The sequence below is a fragment of the Takifugu rubripes genome, chromosome 14, assembly GCF_901000725.2.
Source record: "Takifugu rubripes chromosome 14, fTakRub1.2, whole genome shotgun sequence".
Lineage (NCBI taxonomy): Eukaryota > Metazoa > Chordata > Actinopteri > Tetraodontiformes > Tetraodontidae > Takifugu > Takifugu rubripes.
In genome coordinates this window covers 7,557,364-7,578,596 of record NC_042298.1, presented here as the reverse complement: position 1 = coordinate 7,578,596, position 21,233 = coordinate 7,557,364, and the positions used below count along the sequence as shown (strand labels likewise).

Below are 21,233 nucleotides of genomic sequence, written 5' to 3'. Positions count from 1 at the left end.
TCTGCTCACGTCACTACTCGATGAAACGCTTAGGAGATTCCTGCCCCGGGGAGTTTTAGATTCTGCAGGATTCCTGTCTTTCTAGCTAGTTTCCATTATGTGGAGAGGTGAAAGTGTCAGGGTTATATAAGCATGTCCCTTAACTACACTCAGAACAGAGGAACGCCACACAGAAAGATCCTAAACCACTAATCAGGCTTAGTTTATATTTGGTGATAAGTGCTTGATGGGTCCAGCCATAGCCAACATATCTGCATGGTTGCCTTGGGAACAGCATCGACATTCTGCACCCTCAGAGGCGCTCCATCCAGCTCTCCAAATGAGGACCTCGCTGTGGATTTTTACCACTGAATAATAAAAAATGGAAGCAAAGGAGGGAGAAAAGATAGATTTGAGCTCTCTGTTGCTGTGGTCAGGTTTGATGTGCTCTTAGTGGTGGCTGCAATAGTGACTGATGGAAACATGTGGAGCGTGGGACATTTGATTGAGACAGAGCAGATCAGTTTTAGGATGCATTATCCCTATGTTGAACATGCTCTGTTTAAGATGGTCTCCATCTGCTGAGACGTGAGGTTTGGTTGCCTTCATTAACATCTTTTTTGCGAGTGAGGTAAAAACGCAGTTATAAATCTAGGCTGGAATCACAGTTTGGGGGTGGCAGGAGCTCAGTGAACAGGAAGTAGCTGCTGATGCATCTGCTGGAGCTGCTCAGGCAACCAATGTCAGGATGGCCGAGCGGTCCAAGGCGCTGCGGTCAGGTCGCAGTCTCTCTGAGAGGCGTGGGTTCGAATCCCACTTCTGACAGCGCAAGCTTTTCAAACCTTTGCCTCTGGGTCCAGGATCACTGAGGTCTGCACACCTTCCTCACCTCTTCTGTCAACTACTGATGCTTCTCCAGATGCTTGTTTTCATCCTCTGACATGTTGTTATGGCTCTCTTCTGCCCGGTGTCAATCTCCACAATGGTCTTGTTCACCATCGCCTGTTTTTCTGTTTCGGGATGACTCCTACGTTCAGGTCACAGGAGTCCCCATAGGGATGCGTTCAAATCCCACTTGTGACAGCATTATGCTTTGAGGGCAGCAGTAGCTCGACCTGTAGAAGACTGGTGTCTTTCTGCTTGTAACCCTCCCCCTTCCCTTCCATTCACTCACAAAAAAAATTGTAAAATATCAAAAGTGATGCTGGTAGATTTTTTGTACAAGTGCTCTTGAACCAAGGTACAGAACCCATAAACAGCTACGTACTGCAGAAGCAGTAGTTTTCCCTCTGGGATCTAATAAAGTATTCTTCTCCTTCTAATGTGGATTTTCAATGATAGGTTTTTAGTATTTCCCTGCATGCATTTCAAAGTGATATTGTTAAATCAAAGTTGCTATTTTTATTTTACACTTTAATTTTAAAATAAACAAACTTTTATTTACAGGAGGAAATCCCAGATTTGATGCCCCACTGACACCATTATCAGCCAAAACAGAGCATCTCAACACCCCCATTTTAATTATGCACTTCAGTGCCTCACACTTGAGCACAGGCCCAAATTTGACATGAATCTCACGCTTTCCCTCACATCTCCACTCTCTCACCAACTTTCCATCTTCACCTTCACTGATGCTGTGTTACTTTTTCAGTTCCAAGGGATTTGGCAGCAGAGCGTAACAAGGTAGCTCGTGTGAGGAGAGCAGCATGAAAGCACCGATCGTCATCTGTGATAGTCAGCAGCATCAAATCACCGCTGCGCTGCTTCCTTCGTAGCCTCCGGCTCTAAAGTAGGCCGAGTAGCTAATATTTACAGATGTCTGCCGGGAGCAGTGTGCCTGTTTTATTGATATGTGTAATGGAATGTAAGGAGAGAAACATAGGCCAAATTAAACAGATAAATGTTGTCTGTTAAATAGTGACGTTCATTCTCCTGTGTTATAACTAATTACGACATTATCCGACAAGGATAGTGGGATGAAACCGAACAGTTTCCTGGTTGGAATATTATTGAAATTAGTGATCATAAAATCCTGCCTGCTGATGTCACTTCCTGTCACCATTTGGCTACTGGACTCTTGTTTGTCTGTGGACGTTGGTCCTGTCTTGCAGAGGGACCATGAATGCTTGGATTATGCATTGGATTATGAGGCCTGTTGGGATGATTTGCTTTGTGTCTGTTCACATCTCAGGGCAATTATTTGCGTTTATCCAACAAATAGTGAAGGATAAGAAAGGGCCTTGACGAGAACAATGAATAAAAAGGTGGGCTGCTAATTAATTCATCCTTTCATGTCATTTCTTTCTTCAGAACAATGATGCTGCTGTGCATACGTGCCACACTCTGTGTGTGGGTTTATTGGATGATCTCCAGATACAAATTATTTGCAGATCACAAGAACAAAACATGACTAATGTGTCCTTGTTTTTAGAATCACCCAAATGATGCATAAAATCTCAGCCTAATATGCCAATAATATAATGTGAAGTGGGTCTTTGTAGCCGAGACGAAGGTTGTATTGACTCATACGGGCGATTTTACGCGGAGCAGCACATGAACTCGTCTGCTTTCTATCTACAACGTCAAATGTAGCCTTTTTGATTTTCTATATAGTCGGCACTTTGGTGAATCCCAGTTGGAGTGGATGAATTAATAATCGGAGCTGTGATGTGCAGCCTCCTGGGCTCAGTTCTGAGCTCTATAGAGGTATATGACAGGAGACAATAATGCCCACTACAAACACACAATATTTCTGGAGTTCTCTTCGAAGTGCAGGGAGTATTTCACAGGCCTGGTACTTTTTCTACATCGTGTGGCTCCGTGTTGTTTGCTGAACACGGCCCACCAATAACACGGCTGCCTTGTTTTATTGTTTCAAAAGTCTGACTTTGACCTTGGTGTAAAGTTAAGATTCATTCACAAATTGAAAAATGGATTTGTTTGATCTGAGGAGAAAGTCCATTAGTTTTCCATGTTAAGGGCACCAATAAAATATATACTCTACGTGTAACATCTGGCCCTAATCTTAATGCATTCTCTCTCTTACATATGAGTCTGCCACCGCCGCTGTGTATAAATTATACCACTGACTGCCCCCTCAACTCAGATCTAGAATTTGTCCTGTGCACAAACACTTCAGCATCACAAGGAAAGCAGCCTGAACACCTGTGACTAATCACATCTTTCAATGCACACTCTCCATTTCTCTTCCAAAGTGCCCAAAACACGCCCACGCACCTTCATCACTTTTATACCCTGTGCAGAGAAAACTGCCTATTATTCATGCAGTACTTTGTGGCGCTGTCAGCAAAGCTCCATGCTAGAACACTTATAATTCAACGTGCGCCACGGCTGAGCCGAGCGCGTCTGATACTGAGCAGCAGAGCGTTTGAACAATAGTTCACATATACGACAAGTCACAGCCCTAAATCCTGCGGAAAACGCTGCAGTTTATGTTATAGCGCTGTGAGTTGAAAATATATTTATACTTTGCATTTAAAAAGTGATCAGTTGTAATTAAATATTTTAACCTCTATCTAAACCTTCCAGCGATCTCTTTTAAGAGTCTCCAGTCAGACAAACTCAACAACAATGTTACCCATGTTTCATTTGCTCAGCCACAATATCCAACGCGCTGTCGTCGTAATTCCTCAGATCTGGTTGCACGCCTCACTTTCTGTGGAAAATCTCCCAAAATTCACCTCTGCGACAGATTTCCGCTGAATGGAACAGAGAGATGTTTCCAGTTTTGTGTCACGATGATGATAATTTACCGGTAAACCAGAGTTTGGCCTGTGCAGGTCTGGTTATCTGCAGGCTCTGAATCCCCCCAGAATCCTTGAGTCGCCCCACGTCACACTGAGAGCAGGAGCCTGCTGACACACCTATCAGAACACAAGTGTAATCTAGAGCAGTCAAGTGTCACTCTACATAAACGTCACTCTCCAAATGACTTCCTTCCAAGAATGTCTCTTCACTTACTAAAGCAGGTTTTAGATGCAGGAAGAACCCCCCCCCCCCCCCCCCCCCCCCTTTTTAATAAATGCAGCTACATAAACTGTCAGCAAAATATTGAGAAGGAGAATGATCACTATTGACATTTCAGGGAATTTTTCTCTGCTCAACAAGATGATGAATCCTCTGATAGGTTTGAAGAGATCTTCATATGCTGACGCACTGACGGGATTTAATGAGTCAAAATGCTGCTAAATGGTTTGTGCTAAAGAGAGCCCTGGCGCTGGGATAAATGTTGTATAAAACGTCTTTAAAGCTACGCTCTCCTGTGGTATTTACACTGTGGTTTTCATTGTTATTAGGATGGGATTTAACTCACTAATCAAAGGGCCTCAATTAGCAAATGAGCAATAATGATTTGTGGAAGTCAATCAAATTAGAGAGACCTTGAAAGCATAAATATATTTTTTCAAATGTTCATCAGTGGTGGAATGATGTGGCTGGAACAATAAGCAACCACCCAAAAAAGAACTTCTTCTTCCTCTCCCTTTATAGTGCATCCTGGTAAAGGTAGAGGATCTATGATATATATTTCTGCCCTGTGGGGTGAAGAGAAATATGCAAATCAGATCAGCTTGTGTTCTCCAGAAACCATAAATTTGCAGTGAACCATTAGGAGGAGCTCATTGAGGTGCGTGTGTGTGTGTGTGTGTGTGGGTGGGTGGGTGGAGCAGTGCACCCTATCTTTTTGCTTCCTCAGCATTCCTGTCACGCATCTTTAACGTCATGCTTTACAAAGCACCATTAAACCCAGATAATTAAAAGCACCTGCACCGGGCCACCGATACTCATCTCTCAGCGAAGTACTCGCAAAATTTAAGAGTCGTGCAGGCTAAGAGTGGAGAATCAGGCATTTTCCTTTGGCACGCCGGGATTCTGTTCTGCAAGAAATGTTGATGGGTGAGGTGAACATTGATTCGTGATGGCAGAAGAGGTCACAACCCTTGGAATCAATATGTCGAACTCAAACCCCCCCTCCCATCCCTACTGGGACTGCAGATCTGTGGCTTCCGAATGTTTGTTTTCAGAGTTAAAATAAACTAGATTAGTTCTGAGACATCTCAGGAAGCTTGTATGAGGTACTGCAGGAAAAAATGCTGGAGATGAATCTCTCTATACTTTTATTTAGCATCAGAAACTCTCTCTCACACACACACACACGGTTGCACACACACATGGTTGAGCAACACTGCCCCCTTGTCTTTCCTGGCTGATTCTTCTCTGGCATTTGTGTTCTTAAGGATTTTTTTCTTATCTGTCACATCTCCAGATGAATATATTCTGTTCTCTGTACGTTTCTATTACAGCTCACTCATGCAGCCGAGACTTCAGGCACTTCGTCGCCCCCTCCTGTTGCTGAGTGATTGAAACTCGAGTCCTAAGACAAAGTGAACCCCGTACTTTCAATCCCAGAAGCCCTGAAGCCGCTAGCGTTTGAGTGATGAATGCTGAATCCCATATCTGCGTATGTGTCACAGATAGAGGCCCAGGGAGAAATGGTGTTTAGTTTTCCATTTGTAAGCGGTATCCCTTCAGCTAGCTCAGGACCTGTGTCTCTCCTGCTCTTCCTCTGACTTTGGTAATCACCTGCTGTAGGTCCTCCTCTCACAGCTGCTCAGGATGATTTAGGTTCAAAGGTGCAGATTAAACGTGGCTCTGAAGTTTCTCCTTGTCAAAAACAACCTTCGCTCTGCCAGCTGCTGTATCCCCCTCTCTCTTATCTCAGCAGGCTTTGAAACTCAAAGGTAAATTGCAGTTTGCCAAGATCGCAAACAGCCAATGATTTGGATACAAAAAACAGAAACTTTTCTGAATGTAGCGATCAGCTACCTGCGTGTGATGGGGGCCCCGAGCAGCAGATTCTCCACCGTGCTATGGAAAAGTATTCCCCGTCTTCAGACAACAGGCGGATTAATAATCAGAGAAGACATCTCTGTTCTCTTGTTCTACGCTCAGATCGCTATCTGAAGGAGAACATCTGTCTCTCTCGAGTTGTGAGCTTCTGCCATGCCCGGCTTCTCCATCCAGCTCGGAAAGCTCTCCGGCATTTGCAGAAACTGATAACAAACACGTCGCAGTTCACTTCGGGGGGGGGGGGGGTAAAACTGGGAAAGTTTTTCTCTGATGCTGTGACAAAAGACCGTCGCAAACATCACAGAGCCTTTTCAGACGGGCTGAAAGTGTTCCCTCTAAGCGGAAGCCGTGCGTGTTGTCAGAATACATTTTAATACATTTTCATGCGCAGACTCACGAGCACAAAGCCATCAAATGTGTGACAGGCAAGCGTACCTGCAGGAAGGTTATTAAGTGTAAAGTGCTGTGACGCACAGCGGGGCTCCTGCAGGGGCACGCTCTGATTTACTGCCTGACGGGCTGATGAGCCGGAGAGGCAGGCGGTTACTGCCCTCGCCTACAAGCCGAGCATGAGAGAGATTACTGCCTTTAGCTGAAAGCAACTGCTTTACGAGTGAGATATTTGGCAAAAAGGAGAGCGGCCGCAAATTCTGCCGAAGCTGCAAATTGCTCAAGAGATACAATGTGTGAAGACGTCAAAGAAGGAAGGACAGGGTTTGGACCGAGGGGACGCGTTTCATGTATTGAACTAATCAGGAAAAAGCAACCTTTAACACAGCTGGGTATTAAAAGCCATTCTAAAGAAATAACTCTGGAGCTTTGATTTAAAAAAGTAATATGTAGCACATGACTCAGGGGGTGAAGTTTGAAAAGGAGTTTGCCATTATGTTAACTAAAACTCCTTAACTCTGACAAATCGGGTGGGGCACGGCCATTTAAAGCTTTGAAGAAGAACATTAAACACTTCAAATCTCTTTCTAAAAAGCCACAGTGGACAGAACAGAAAATGGGGGTTGTATCTTCTCATTTTTATGCGTTCATTCGGAGGTGAGCAGCAGGAATTTAAGCCAAGTGGAAGGCAGAGGATAGACGGAATAATTCCAGAACGTTATGATGTTTAAGCCCGGAACTTATGAACCAGGAGCTGCCCTGAGAGTAGGAGGGCTTTACTTTAGCAGCAGTCACCTTGAATAAAGAGCCATGGCTCTGTCCGTTTATCCACACACCCCTCCCTAAATTTAAATAGAGGTACACATTTCACTTCACTCATACTTGGCTCTACTTTAGAAAAAGAACATTTAAAAAAATAATAAAATGTGGTTGCCAAGGCTGTTCTAAAATATGTGTTTGTTTTACGATCTGGAAGGTTCCGTCTCCCTTTGACCTTTTGATCCCCAAAACAAAATGTGTGAAGAACTTGCTCACAATAAACCATAAACCTGTTAACGCACACATCATGCTTGGCAGAATGACTGCCAAAAGAAGCAAAGACAAATGCAACTTTATCCATCGTGTTGAACTGTACGAAAAGGCGGATGATGTGAATAAAGGCCAGCAGATCAGGAGAAGACGTGAAAACACGCACGCACACACGGTTAGTGTGGTTAAGTAAAGTGCCAGCTGATGTTGCCCAGGGTCTCCACCTTTCCCTGGGCTCATTCACCATTAAACTCCTCCAGTTGCACTCATGTAGTTACTCTGTAAACCGCATAAAGTCGATAGGAACATAAAGCGGGCGCGTGTGCTGCATGATTTACTCATTTGGTCATGTCACAGAGTGTCAGGCGCTCCGCCCCGGTGAGGCCACAACAGTTTCTGGTTCTGATGTCAGCCGCTCTCAGATGCTCTCTGTTGCCACGTTTCATCAATGGCGGAGACAAAAGCTCCGGCATCAAAAGACAATAAAGATGACAGCTCATCTGTCTCGGAGGTGCAGAGCCAAGCTCAGCTGACTGGAACCTTCCTTTGGTGATGAATATAGTGAATACACAGTTGGGCTCCCCGTCCCTCCACAGATCATCACCACGTTTGTGACAGGGTTTACAGTCTATCAACCCCCCTCCCGCCCCCGCAACCAGCAGTTTTTGAACCACATCCTCTGTAAAAGTTCTCTTGTGCGGTGTGGCACAGATCAGCTAATTGATTTCCCAATCAGTCTTCGTTTCAATAATATGACATTGATTCATTCATTCATCAGCGTGCTAAATGCTGCACTGCTGGGCCACCGCCCCGGGATCATTAATAATCAAATCAGAAGCCTGATTGAATCGAGATCTCGTGAGTTAAATTAAATCAGTGGTGATGCTCTGACCTTTTAATAAGACAACACCTCTGAAATGTCCCTGATGTGCCTGCGTCTATCGGAGATGAAACGTCATGCAATGTCCTCCTTCATGAGGCCTCCAACCTGGTGGTTGGACAGAGAGCAGGTTTGTGGACTGCAGAAAGGCTAGACGGTGACGGCCCGATCCACCGTGTCGCCACACCTGAGGGACATGCGATGTCATGCTACTGCTGGTGGGATATCAAAGGTGACATCCTTGATTTCAACACCCGGAAATGCCAGAGGGGGAACAGCCACCAGCAGCCAAGACCGGACAAAAGGCCAGAAACTACTGGAGCTACACTAACAGCAGCGATGGCTTCACCACAGACACGTAACACTTTTGTCACTCCATCCTCCATCCCAGCAGATTACTCCCCCACATCAGAGGTGAGTCTTTTTGACATCCCACCATTTTAGTTCACCTGACTGCTGAAGCGTCCGTGCGGCTGGACGTGTTACCTCAAGTTTCCTGGCCAAGGAATCGTGTTCACAGCCGCACTTGTCAGTCACCCTGCCAGCTCCGGACCGCGGCTCATCTCCAGGACCCACAAAAGCCGACTCCGCATCGATGGACCTGATCTGACATAGCTGGTGTGGGACAGTCTCACTACGATGGTAATAAACACAAAGTTGTGTGGGGTTTTTTTTTTCTTTATTTTTAAATACCGTCATCATCATTTTAACTCAACAAACAGCAGCAAAATATAATCTACTAATGATGCTCAGAAAACTCTTTGTGAGAACATGGAGGCTTTTGGGTGCTTCAGTTGCTGGCAAAAATCATAATTAGTCCCATTGTGTTTCTGGGCAAAATGCAGCAGCTGTGATTGGGAACCACAGCTGGATAAAAGCACTTCAGCCAAAATGAAACACGAGGGATTGTTGCAACCAAAAACTAGACTGCAGTTTGCTCATTCATGGCGGTGCTTCCTCATTCCCAGTCACATCGATGTGTATATTGTATACAGCCTCTGCAGCATGTACAGGTATACAAGGGCCAATTATCCATTTATCTTGGATTATTGTATATATATATATATACATCCTTTTCTGTATATCTTACCCCAAATTTTATTTAATTGTTTTATTTTACTTTTTCTTTTGCTGCTGCTGTTCCGCTGTAAATTTCCCCATGTGGGACAAATAAAGGAAATCTGAATCTGAATCCCTCTGCTCCAATATTGTCTATTGTGAACATTGCATACCATAATTGCATTATTCATGGGCTATATTTTTGCCAGCATATTGGAAGGATTCTGAAATGTAATTTACGAAGGCAGCGTTTATTACGTTTTCAAGAGAGACAGACCATCACTGTGGCTTTATTACACTTATAGGATATAACAAGGACAAAAGGTAAGACATGATCCTGACCAGGATCGACATAGTTACAAGACACCGGCAATACAATCGTTGATTTCCAACATGCTTTGTTATAGTTAAAACAGAAGAATCCATCCACCCATCCATCCACCCACCCACCCATCCATCCATCCATCCATCCATCCATCCATCCATCCATCCATCCATCCATCCATCCATCCATCCATCCATCCATCCATCCATCCGTCCATCCTCCAGCCTCCCAGTGCTCATAGAACTCACCCAGCTGCTACATAAAGATCTCTTCTTTCTTACTGAACTCGTCATCTTTCTTTTTGAGCTCTTCGTCCTGATTCTAAACTTCCTCAGAGAGAGCCTTGAACTTTTCTTCTCATTCTTCCGGCTCTCTCCTGTGGATTTTTCTCCATGTTTATTCAAGGTTCCCCTGTTCCACTCCTGTACAGGCCCAACACATCAGCATGAGCAGAGGTTCTCTTTTCTGTCTATGAGCTGTTCATCTCTCTCTTTCTCCCCCTTCCACACTAACTCTTTCTCTTTGCTATATCCTCTCCCAGCATCCTCTCTGAGAAGAGAAACAATACCGGTTCTAAAATGGCTCATCAACACCAGACGAAGGACAATTTTTGCTTTCTTTATTATTTCCATCAGCCTTTTCAGAGATGAAGTGTCATTAACCTTTAAAAGCAAGCATACAGCACTTCTTTTTTCATTTTTTACACAACATTGGGAAAACTGTAACCACTGATTTTTAAGGGAACATTTCATTGAAATGGTTCCAAGAAGCATATGAATGCCTAAACTTACATAATTGTAAGTAAAACAGAAAAGCACCTCTACCAAGGTTTCATCGCTCTTAGTAATGAGTAATGAATAGTGTAGCGCGTGGGTGTGCTTTTTTTCTGCCAGAGGAAAGAAAGGATTTTATAAATGCAACAAGGGAAGGCTAAAAGCTTTAGGTAGATATTGTTTCTTCTGTTTCCACATCAACATGGATAGACCCATGGGTTCACAACAGGAACACATCCGTCTTGTGCTACTCACAGCAAACTCTCTAAGAGTATTAATCACAGAGCCGGTCTCCTGGCAGGTGTCGAAGGCCCTTCATTACTGGCCAGTCCTCCACCAAAAAGGTAATTCCCTGTTGCTGCAGAGCAGGTCAGACACTTTACCTGCAGTCCATTAATTAGCATGACAAGGAAACTGAAGGTATAAGGTCTGACTTCTATTGTGATCTTTCATTCACACTGACATCAGGCCTGAAATGGAAGAAATGCATGTCAGCATTGATTTCCAGCCTCCACTAGCCTCAAAGTATGAACACTGAATGCCTCCCATTAGCTTTATAGCACAAGCTAAAGCCAAGACTTCCGAAGTGTCAAAGGTGTCTGTCCAAGTTCCTGCACGGTTCGTACTATATGGGGGGTTCAGATATTGCTATCTGCAGGGTAAGAATAAAAGTAGAAAGAGTTATTAATGTGAAATGTGAAAACAGTTATCAGCTAGAAGAGCTATGGGGAAAAAAGGCCCTTACACGTCCATCGTACCTCCATCTTCAGCATCTACAGCTCACAATGAGGTTTAATCCTATTCTCACTGTTTATTATGGACAGTTTTATTCAGGTTCTGTTTCTGACACATAATAACACAACAGCCAGGAGGTCCAGAGGTCCTCAACGAGCATCTCTTCAGTAAGTGAGGGAATATGGATGGAGCCAAAGATGATGAATATCATGCCAAACACGTATTGTGTGCACAGGAGGAGCAGCTGTTTGCATTGTTTAAAATCGTAATTTAAAATTGCAAATGTCTCCATTGTGCAAACAAAAAAGGCTAATCTGATTTAGTAAAAACAAACCCCTGTTTGTTTTTAATCATTTCTCAAGTGGAGTAAGAGAACGTTTTAATGAAGCAGCATTTTACAGTTTAGCTGTGCAAGATTGGCTGCTAAATTAAAGAGCTTTAGCACCAAGTTCAGGACATTTATAGGGTACATATACTGTTAAAACACAGTCAGTGCAGAGAATGGGTTTCCGTCTCCATCAGCCATTCACACAATGCAGAGCAGTATTTACATGAGGACACGTTCTGCATAATGCCAAGTTTAGTGTGTCCAATTACATTAAACGTTCCTATTGGGCTGCATCCTCCCTCTGGGTTAGAGAACTGTAGAAGTGGGAGGGTGGAGGGTTATGAGTATTCAGGAAAGCCACTTCAATATTTTCCTCAAAGAGTCTGAATCCATTAAAAATTTAAATGTGCCTTCTCTCAGGAGATGCTCCTCTGCACAATCAAGGTGTGTGCTTGTGTGTCTGTGTGTGTGTGTGTGTGTGCGAGAGAGAAAGAGAGACAGGGAGAGAGGGAGGGAGGGAGGATCAGAGACAGACAGAGACAGTGCATACATTTAAAGGGCTGGGAAGAATCACTTTTACTGTAATAACTCCTTGCGGGCGTCTCTGTGTTTACTCAAGCGCAGATGCAGACGACATGTTGTGCGCATGCTAATAGACCTGTAGGCTATGCGCAACAGTAACAGTCTGCAGAGGAGCAGAAACCAGAGTCTGTTTGTTTTGTAAAAGTGTTCAGCTACATGTGCAACCGAGCTACCAATCAGAGACTTCACAGAGGTGTGTTTAGCAGCTAATCGGGTCTTTGTTGTCATGGCGTGGTTTTTATCTCGAGCACAGGGCGATGTTGACACTAGAATCTTGCAGGGCTGTGCATGAATGTGCCATCGCCTGTCTGTGTTGACAAAGTTGGCAGCGAATAAAGCCCACATTCTTCTCAGCATTGCAACAGATTGTGTGTTTTTCTTTGCTAATGTACAGTGAATAACTGTGACACGGTTGCCAGATCCAGAGCTTCCCTGAGCTTTAATGTCTTTCCTTTCTTAAAAGGACTTTGCTGTATTTTGTTATCCTCCTAAATCTGCTGCAGTTTCACAGGCTGTCAGAACTACTTGACTACTTGAACCTACAATCACCTCTGGTGAAGCAGGCAGAACATTAGCAGGGACATTTAATGATAATATGCCTTCCAGTCAATCATTAATCCACCCAGAGTGGAAGAAGAATGAAAGAATGAGATATGGAATCAGCCTTTTTCATAAAACGTTGGGATTTACATCTTTTTATACTGTATATTAGTCTGTGTACTCTCACTTATTCTGTGAAAATATTTACAAAGAAGCTTGAAACAGGTTTATATCAGATTCAGACTGAAGATATTTTATACTGGGAGGATAAACGGACTGAGCATGTGCCGTGGCCGTATAGGTGACTTCAACCTATGCAACGCTGCTCTCCTGTCTGCAACACACACTCCTTCATTAGTCGAAATAGTTGACTGAACTATTTCCTGATCTCACCGATACGCTGAAAGTGCAACATAATGAATCAATGTCTGCACAGTCGAGTGGAATTATTTTATGGTTGCTTTTTTTTTCTCGATTAGTAAATTCAATATGAAGCAGACACAGTTTCTGTGGGTATAAGTTGATTCTATGCTGCACTTTACTGTTCCCAGACTAATTCCCTGGTCCTCCAGAGACTAAAACTGATCAAGCGTTCAGCATGTTTTCTTCTATCTCTCGATCGTAATTGCAAATATTACCATGCTATTTATAGTAAATTCCTGAACTGTATGTTTGTGGAGCCTTTCCAGGGGGTGGTGTGGGTGTTTTGGTATTGACAGCTGGTGATTTGAGAGTCCAAAGCAGAATAATCCAGAAAACAAAAGCTGGCTGCATTTTGTCCCCCTTTTTTTCCACTGCTTCATGTTTAAAGTGCAGCTCTGTTTAAGAGAAAGGTTGAATCTGTCAGCTCTGGGAATGAGCAGCATGATGCCGGCTCGCATCTCCCAATCTCCACACGCAGATAAACCTTTGAAATTATTGACTCAAACAACTCACAAGTGCCAGGAGAGAGCCGCTCCTGGAGTCCTTGTTGTCTTAAAGTGATGTTTTTCATATACAGAAATTAATATTTAATTAGGAAACTATTACAAAATGTTGATTCTGTTTATTATCTTAATGGAATCCTTCATCATGAAGGACCAGCACAGTGGTTAACAGAATTTCATGATCTCTAAGTGCCTCTGTGGGTTATTAAATTGTCCCTGGGTTTGGGAGTGCAAGTAAAAAGTGTGTGTGTGTGTGTGTGTTTCTTGCGATGGCCTAATGACTTATCCAGAGGGTACTCCAGCACCTCCTCGGATCCTGGTTAGGACAAAACAGTGATAAACAGAAAATGAATAGATGGATTTTAACATGAAACCTGCCTCAGTACGAAACATATGAAATTTGTATTTAAATAAAGGGATCATCGCCTTCAATAATGCGATTTATTATTCCGCCCTGCAGAGAAAAACATGTTGTAACTACATTTACAATAATTACAGCATGGTGTCGTCTCAATTGTTTATATTACACAGAAACAAAAACACTGCGTATAATCACATCATCAATGTGTGAGTGTGTGTGTGTGTGTGTGGGGGGGGGGGGGTTTTTGTTCATATTACATAGTGAGGATTTCAGCCACAAAGTCTTTTGGGGTAGTAAAGACATTTTGGTTGGTCCTCATGTGTGGGTAGTGGGATTAGGGGTGGGTGTGTGTGTGTGTGTGTGGGGGGGGCATCCTCGTCAATAGACTTTTATCATTATCCAAGTTTTAGCATTTTGTGTATGAGCATTTATGTCAGATTGGGGCTGTGTTTGCATTAGGAGGTTTACTCTAATAGGATTGTTTTTAGGTCTATCAGAGGCCTGGTTTTCCTCTGACTATGACAATTTATTCCAGAGTAAAATCCTAAACATTTCTTCACTATATGTGCAGTGTTCTTCCTTCTCCTTCATCCTGTCCTCCTATTTCTTTAGCAGATAATCCCCGTGATGGAACACAGGGTTTTGGTTTCACTTTTGGGATTTGAAAACACTGAATTTAAAATGAGACTGAGCCGTTCCTCTGTTTGTATTTTTGAACACCGAAGGTTTCGATTTCCTCTGTAAGCGCTTGTACGGATAAAATTAGAACACTTCGGCGAACCTCATCTTCTTGCTTTGTGCTGTTTATATAATAGTTCTATATCTGTTTGATCTACTGAGCTCTCAGATCTTTGGATCTCCAGTATTGATTAACAGAACAGTGATCCCGGCATACAGTAAAATCCCAAACTTTTCTTTAGTGCGGAGCCTGTTCAACAGCGCTCCACTTTTAACAAAATTAAACCCTCTACTTCGTTGTTCTGTCTAATGCAGTTTGATATTTGCAGTCAAACAAGACAAACCCCAACAGTGCCAAACGCACTTTTGCTCCTCTTACTCAAATGAAGCATTTCGATTATTTCTTTTTTTTTTAAAAAAACTTCATCTCAAATCCAAATCTCACAGCAAATTTGCTTCCTCTCCAGGGAAATGAAATCAAGACCATCAATCAACTTCAGCTCTGTGTCCTTACGTGCGTCCCTCGCTCCATCTGTTTCTCCAACTTGCATCAGAATCAGATTAATTTTTCCCCTTCCTTTTAATTTCCGCTATCCAAAGGCAGCTGCATCATTTCTTTGCTTCAGTAGCTTTAAATAAGTAATGCACGCTTCTGTTTGAGTGTTTGTTCTGACTTAAGAAAACTATTTGTATAGAGTTTAACCCAAAGTGTGTTATAGATTCACAAACTGGCTGCGACATTTGTGTCACACTGATTAAAACAAAAAAACCTTTGCTATGATTCTTTGAGCCATACAAGTCATGTGAACTTGATTGGGAGAAGAGATGGAAACACATCAGGGCCACTTGAGGAGAAAGGTGGGAGATCTTAGTGATGCCGAGTGAGAGAGGGAGAGAGAGAGATGGAGAAATCCATTAAATTCTTTTGAAATATTGAGCAAATGTGTGGTTTATTCCATTTCCTTTGGTGAAAAGGACTACTATGCTGAAAGATTTAGTCCATTCTGGATTTCCACATGTGTGGGTTACAGAAGCAAGACAACAAGAAGGTGGGGGGGGGACACAGACTCTTCCCTCTCCCCCTGTAATGTTTTTCTCTGTGTGTGCAGTTTTCCCCGTAGCCATTTTTCGAAAAATGTCCACAGCTGAAAAACGGAAAAAAAACAACAATAAGTGTCCGCCTCTGACAAAAACTGCAGCACATGAATTCGCGATGTTTTTCTTCTTGACACTCGTGAGTCTGGCTGCTGCAAAAACTCTGCAGTCATCTGTTTTCTATACGTGGCCTGTATATAGACTTGTGTGCCCTCGCTGATGCAGGCTTTAGATATTTCAGAGCACTCTTTGGTGCACTGTTGTGACAGAGGAGAGGACGCGAAAACACAGTTAGAATCGTAATTAGCTGTGTGGCCCATGGCTGTTTGTGACCTGTGAAACAAACAGAAATCATCAGCGTGATTGTAGCACTAATGAGATTTTGTGTGTGCGTTTGTGTGTGTGTGTGTGTTTCCTCACATTGCCTACATATTGAGTACCGGGATCCTCATTCTAGCAGAATGGGGCCATGTTTGTGAGGGGGGGGGGGGGGGTGGCATTTCGCTGGAGCCCACAACTGTAAATTACTGTTTGAGGGTTAAGACATGGTTTTAAGGTTGAGGGTAGAATTGGGTTTAGGTTAGGGTAAGTGTTAGGGTAAGATGCTTGGTAATGTATTGTGTCTATTAAAGACACAAATGTGCGGATGTGCATGTTTGTGTGTGTGTGTGTGTGTGTGTGTGTGTGTGCAGCATACATATTTAAGAATGTAGATTATGATTGCATGCAAGCAGGGGACAATGCAAATGTTCCTCTAAAGGGCTCTGCTCTTTCTGAGTGCTGCAGCATGTCAGAGTGTCTCTGTAACTGTGAGGTCTCACAGACGGGACTGGACATTATTGGACCCTGAGCCAATACCAGATTTCTGCTATTGACATGATTTTTGTGTCACAGTTCATTCAAATAATGTCCCACGTGTGTTCACTCTTAATGTGATATATCATCGTCCTTTTTGATTCTTTTCCTTTCAGCTTTATTATCAAAACTTGTGCTATGAAATGGTTACATTAATAAATGACTAATATCAGCAAAAATGGAGCGCGGATTTGATTTGCAAATACTCGGGGCAGTCTGACCATCACTGGTGGAAGGAGGGACTGACGCTGCCCTCTCCCGATGAGAGAGGTGAAAACAGCCCTGTCTCCGAATACAGGCACTGGTCAGAACATTGTTTTTCCCCTTGCACCTTTTCTTTCTTTCTTTCTGTTGATAACTTGGGATCGGGGCCAAGTTATGGAATCACCTCACACCAAGCTGCTTTACTAACATCGTATGCCTTGGGTGGAGCAGTTTTGAATATTTCAGCATTTCGCCTACTTCCATTTCAGCCTTAAACTTGTTTTGTGAAATTTTATGACATTTATATAACAGTCAATGGTCTGGTTGAGCCTTGAAAATGACCTAATAAATTGTTGTGTTGAGATTTTAAATGTGCTCGTTTGGGGGTTATAACGCTTATTACCCTGAAACTTGGATAAGAAACCTTGAAGAGACAGAGAACGTACAAAGATAACAGAAAACAAAATAATACTCTAAAAATCTGATTAAGATTAAGATGTACTGTATTCATCCCCATAGGGAAATTGAATTGTAGTAGCAACCTATACAAAGTATAGAAACAGAAAAAATAAAAACAAATAATGTTGTAGCTAATGGAATATGGAGGACACTGGAGTTGAGCCACTGTACACAAAGACCACAAAAGAATCCAATGGACACCTTAATGGATTGGAGAAGAAGACAATGATAGAGGGAGCTGCTAATAAGTACGTATCGATTTGCACACAATGCTGGAAGGACTTTATATTCCACAAAAGCAGGATGAAATTGGAGGACCATCTCAATGCAAAATATCTGCTAGGAAGTGCTGCAAGTTTTAGTGCCTGGCTAAATGTAGACATCCTTTTTTTGGTTATTTATCTTTCTGTTCTCACAGCACTGAATAAAGCTTTATTTTTCATTTCTCACATTTTGAATTGTGATTATTTGTGATTAATCCACAGCTACCCTGATTAAGCTGATTTAAATATTAATCAGTTGACAGCCTTAAATATTATATAATAAAGTTCAAAGCAGGCGGAAAACAGACTTCCTCAAGTAACTGGAATAAAACAAAGATAATCACCAGCAGCGGAAATATTGGTGGTAATTTATGGTATTTTAGGCTACTTTCAATGACATCCAAGTCTGTTTTGATCTTAAATGCAGCCAGCAATGTACCTCGATGACAATTGCATTTAAATACTTGAAGCAGGATTTTCCATTGGGTCTGGTGCTTTTCTAAAAATGTTGTAATAAAAACAAGTGAAGCTGCTCAGAAAAAAGAATTAACCACCCATGCTTACATCCAGCCTCATGCTGAATCCCGTAATACGTTTATGCAGCTTTTTGACAGTCGCGATGTAACTGTAAAACACATTAAGCTGCAAAACAAAGAACAATGCAGCAACATTTCTGCACTAGTTTTAGTTTCGGTGGCTAAAAGAAGTAGAGCACGCAGCTAACGTGAAAAAACTGACAATATGCATTTGAAAATGGTCTCCAGTCATGTTCTCAGACGTGGGTTCAGGGCCAATGTTGTTCATACAAACTTTGGTTCTCACCTTTGTATGAAGTTAGTCCAGTAGGAGGTCTCCTAGCAGTAAAGAATAACAACTAAACTACACACCACACACATGAAAAGCAGTATCTCCTCTAGTGAAGTTGCTGAATTCATTCAGAACATTAAACGTTACAGTATAACACATTACCGACACTTGCTGCTGCAGTCAAAACACGTCAATAATGAAACAGAGATGATTCCAAACGCTGTTGCATCAGTGGCCTGTTGTGTCATCCACCCACACAGTTGTGCAAATAAAACGTTTGGGTGAAACTAAGGTGACCAGTGTTATTTGTAGTTGCAACGGAAGGAAAAGACAGAAGAGAAGCTGCTCTTGACATCGCCGCTCCAGATCAGCATTAATGACATATGCTCAGAATTTGGGGTTTACTTCTTTGAGACAGAACACCTCTAGAGGAAATTGTTGGTCAGGCACAGTTCTAGAATAATTCCTGGTGGTTGAGAGAAGGCTCTGGTGGCCAAGACGAGCCTTGTCTCTACCTGACCTGTGTCTCCATAACTTGTACAGGTGCATGATCAGATCAGAGCAGCCTGGAGATCTAAGTAATGGCCCTCCATCTGTTGATTCCGGCCCGTGGCCCCATATTCAGTGATGTATGCTGCATGCAATGGCATTAGACAGCTCATCTCTCTCAGCCACGGACACCTCTGAATAAGCACATCCACCACGGACCAATCTCTCAAATGTACTTTGGTGCTGCTGCGGCCCGGGTCTTTGACATCCACAGAAGGAGAAAAGCACAATAACCATTTCAGAGTCATGTAATAAGGCTTAGTAATAGGGTTGTGTGTGTGTGTGTGTGGGGGGGGGGGGGGGGGGGGGGGGGGGGGGGGGGGGGGGGGGGGGGGGGGGGGGGGGGGGGGGGGGGGGGGGGGGGGGGGGGGGGGGGGGGGGGGGGGGGGGGGGGGGGGGGGTGGGGGGGGGGGGGGGGGGGGGGGGGTGGGGGGGCATCTGTTGGCAGCGATTGTAAACTGACCTTTTTGCTTTTCTGCAGAGACAGATGAGGACAATCTCAAGGTAGCAACAGGAGCGCAATAAAAATCCTTTCATTCTCGAATAAAAAGAAATTTCATTTTGTGTATATCCTGTCTTTCCACAGGTCTGTAACGCACCGATCCTAATACATTTAGTGTAATTATACAGCCAATTAACTCAAAATCTCGATCTTACATCCCACTTGCCTACCCTTCCTGTCCTGAAATACCAAACAAGCGGGATCAGGGTGAGAAAAACCACTGAAATGTTTGGGATGGATGGAAATGTGATTTTGGATGAAGCCCTGAGAACATGTCCAGTCAGATGGTCCCAAACAAAAATAAATAAATAGCAAAAGCACTCAAATCTTTACAAGCGCACTTTCAGTCTCCCTCCCAGTCACTTCATCCCTTTTTAATGCTCCTGTCACCTCCCTGCTGTACTTCTTCATTCCCAGTGACATTCCCCAGACGATAGATGAATATCGGACCGTGTCCTCCAGGAGACGTATTTCATTATCGCGCTGCCACAGCGCTCATCCACAGTCGTCTGCTTTCTAATCAATGACCATGCAGCACACCGGCACAGCACGCAAGACAAAGACCTTCACCAAATGATCAGACTCAGATGACAGTCAGAGAAGACATTCAAAGCCCAGGTGAGGAGGAGCTAATTCCTTCACATCTGCAGAGACTGGAATAAATGGAAAACCTAAAAGCAGCCCCAGCTGTGGCGCCTCTTACCTGCGTGTCTCTGTGGTTGTCTTCGTCTGTGTGACTCTTCTTCTTAAAGACCCTCTGTCTGCACAACCATGCTCTCCTCTGTGGGTATGCATCTGTGGAGCAGATCAGAGGCGTCTGTGGAAGAGGAGGGATCAAGGATCAGAGAGTCCTCCCAGCGAGCAGCCGCGTCTAGTGCATTTCCCTGTGTCTCCCACTCTCCGTGGTCATTCCAGCCAGCCCATCAGCAACCGCAGAGTCAGGGAGCGAGCATTCAGGGAGAGGGGAGGTGCTTATAGGACTGAGTCGGACATGGAACAGTGAGCAGAGCACCTCCTCCTACATGTCTCACTGCAGCCTGTGGACCTGCTGCTGGAGCCTTCATCTACCTTCTGTTTCCTTCCTGTGCATGTGCGTGCGTGTGTGTGTGTGTGTGTGTTTTTTTTATTTTTCCTTTCCTGCAATTATATTTTTCTGCCTCCACACTTTGCCGCGTGTGGAAACGCTCTCATCTCTCACTGTTAATGCTGCTGGTGGCTCCAAGATGCTGAGGCAGTAAGAGAAAAATACAGAGAGAGAGAAAGAGAGGGGGGGTGTGGTGGGCGAAGAGAGATGAAGGCTAGAGAGAGAACTGTTATTTCCCCTCCTGGTCCATCTATCAATATCATGTTCATCACGGAAGCTTGGCAGAAGGTTAATTAATGAGTCATTTCTATATCTACACATCTCTGAGAGAGAGAGATGCACAGGCACATTCTGCATACAGTGTGTGCACACATGTTCTTACAAGTGTATCTTATGCTAATGGAGGCTTTAAATTGCTTTTTGCAATTGAGCACACATACAGGGAGAGAAAGAGAGAGAAGAAGAGAGAGAACAACAAACAGCAGTAGAAAATCTCTTCAGGCTATCAGTATATCAACATCTCAGAGAGCCCACAGCCCCGAAGGCTCAGGGACAAAATAAATCACACTTTCATGGGGAGGGGAGAGGAGAGGAGAGGAGAGGAGAGGAGAGGAGAGGAGAGGAGAGGACAGGACAGGACAGGACAGGACAGGACAGGACAGGACAGGACAGGACAAGAAAGAATGTTGTCATTTTTAATTAGAAAGATAATAGTTTTGATTCCCTGCCACTAGTGTTCTATTCCAGAGACCAGAATTCTGGAATTGTGTGTTTCACCAAGGAATCAAACAGAGTATGAACAGGGGTAAAACAGGATGAAGATCTGTAGAAGGGAATGCTTTTTGAAATTTTGACTGTGAACGACATAAAGCTGAGTCTTTTTTTCCAGGCGCTTTTTTTTTCTCAACATTCTTCTAGTTTACCTCCTAACCTTCCACCCTACACACAACCTCTGATTCTGA

General features: G+C 43.5%; 1 protein-coding gene and 1 non-coding gene across 6 annotated transcripts in view; one reads left to right on the top strand and one right to left on the bottom strand.

Annotated features, from left to right (window-relative positions):
- The window catches only part of frmpd3 (FERM and PDZ domain containing 3), a 53,642-nt gene extending 33,321 nt beyond the window's left edge, over positions 1-20,321 (bottom strand). For 2 of the 5 annotated variants that reach the window (XR_003890873.1, XM_029847543.1), the window contains exon 1: positions 19,891-20,319. The gene's annotated coding sequence lies outside the window, so the exon portion shown is untranslated. Of the gene's footprint in view, positions 1-19,890 lie in introns of all 5 variants that reach the window. The other 3 variants (XM_029847538.1, XM_029847539.1, XM_029847544.1) reach the window with 2 other exon arrangements.
- On the top strand, positions 722-804 carry trnal-cag (transfer RNA leucine (anticodon CAG)). Its single transcript has one exon. It is a non-coding gene; the product is annotated as a tRNA-Leu (tRNA).
- Positions 20,322-21,233: the final 912 nt, after the last annotated feature.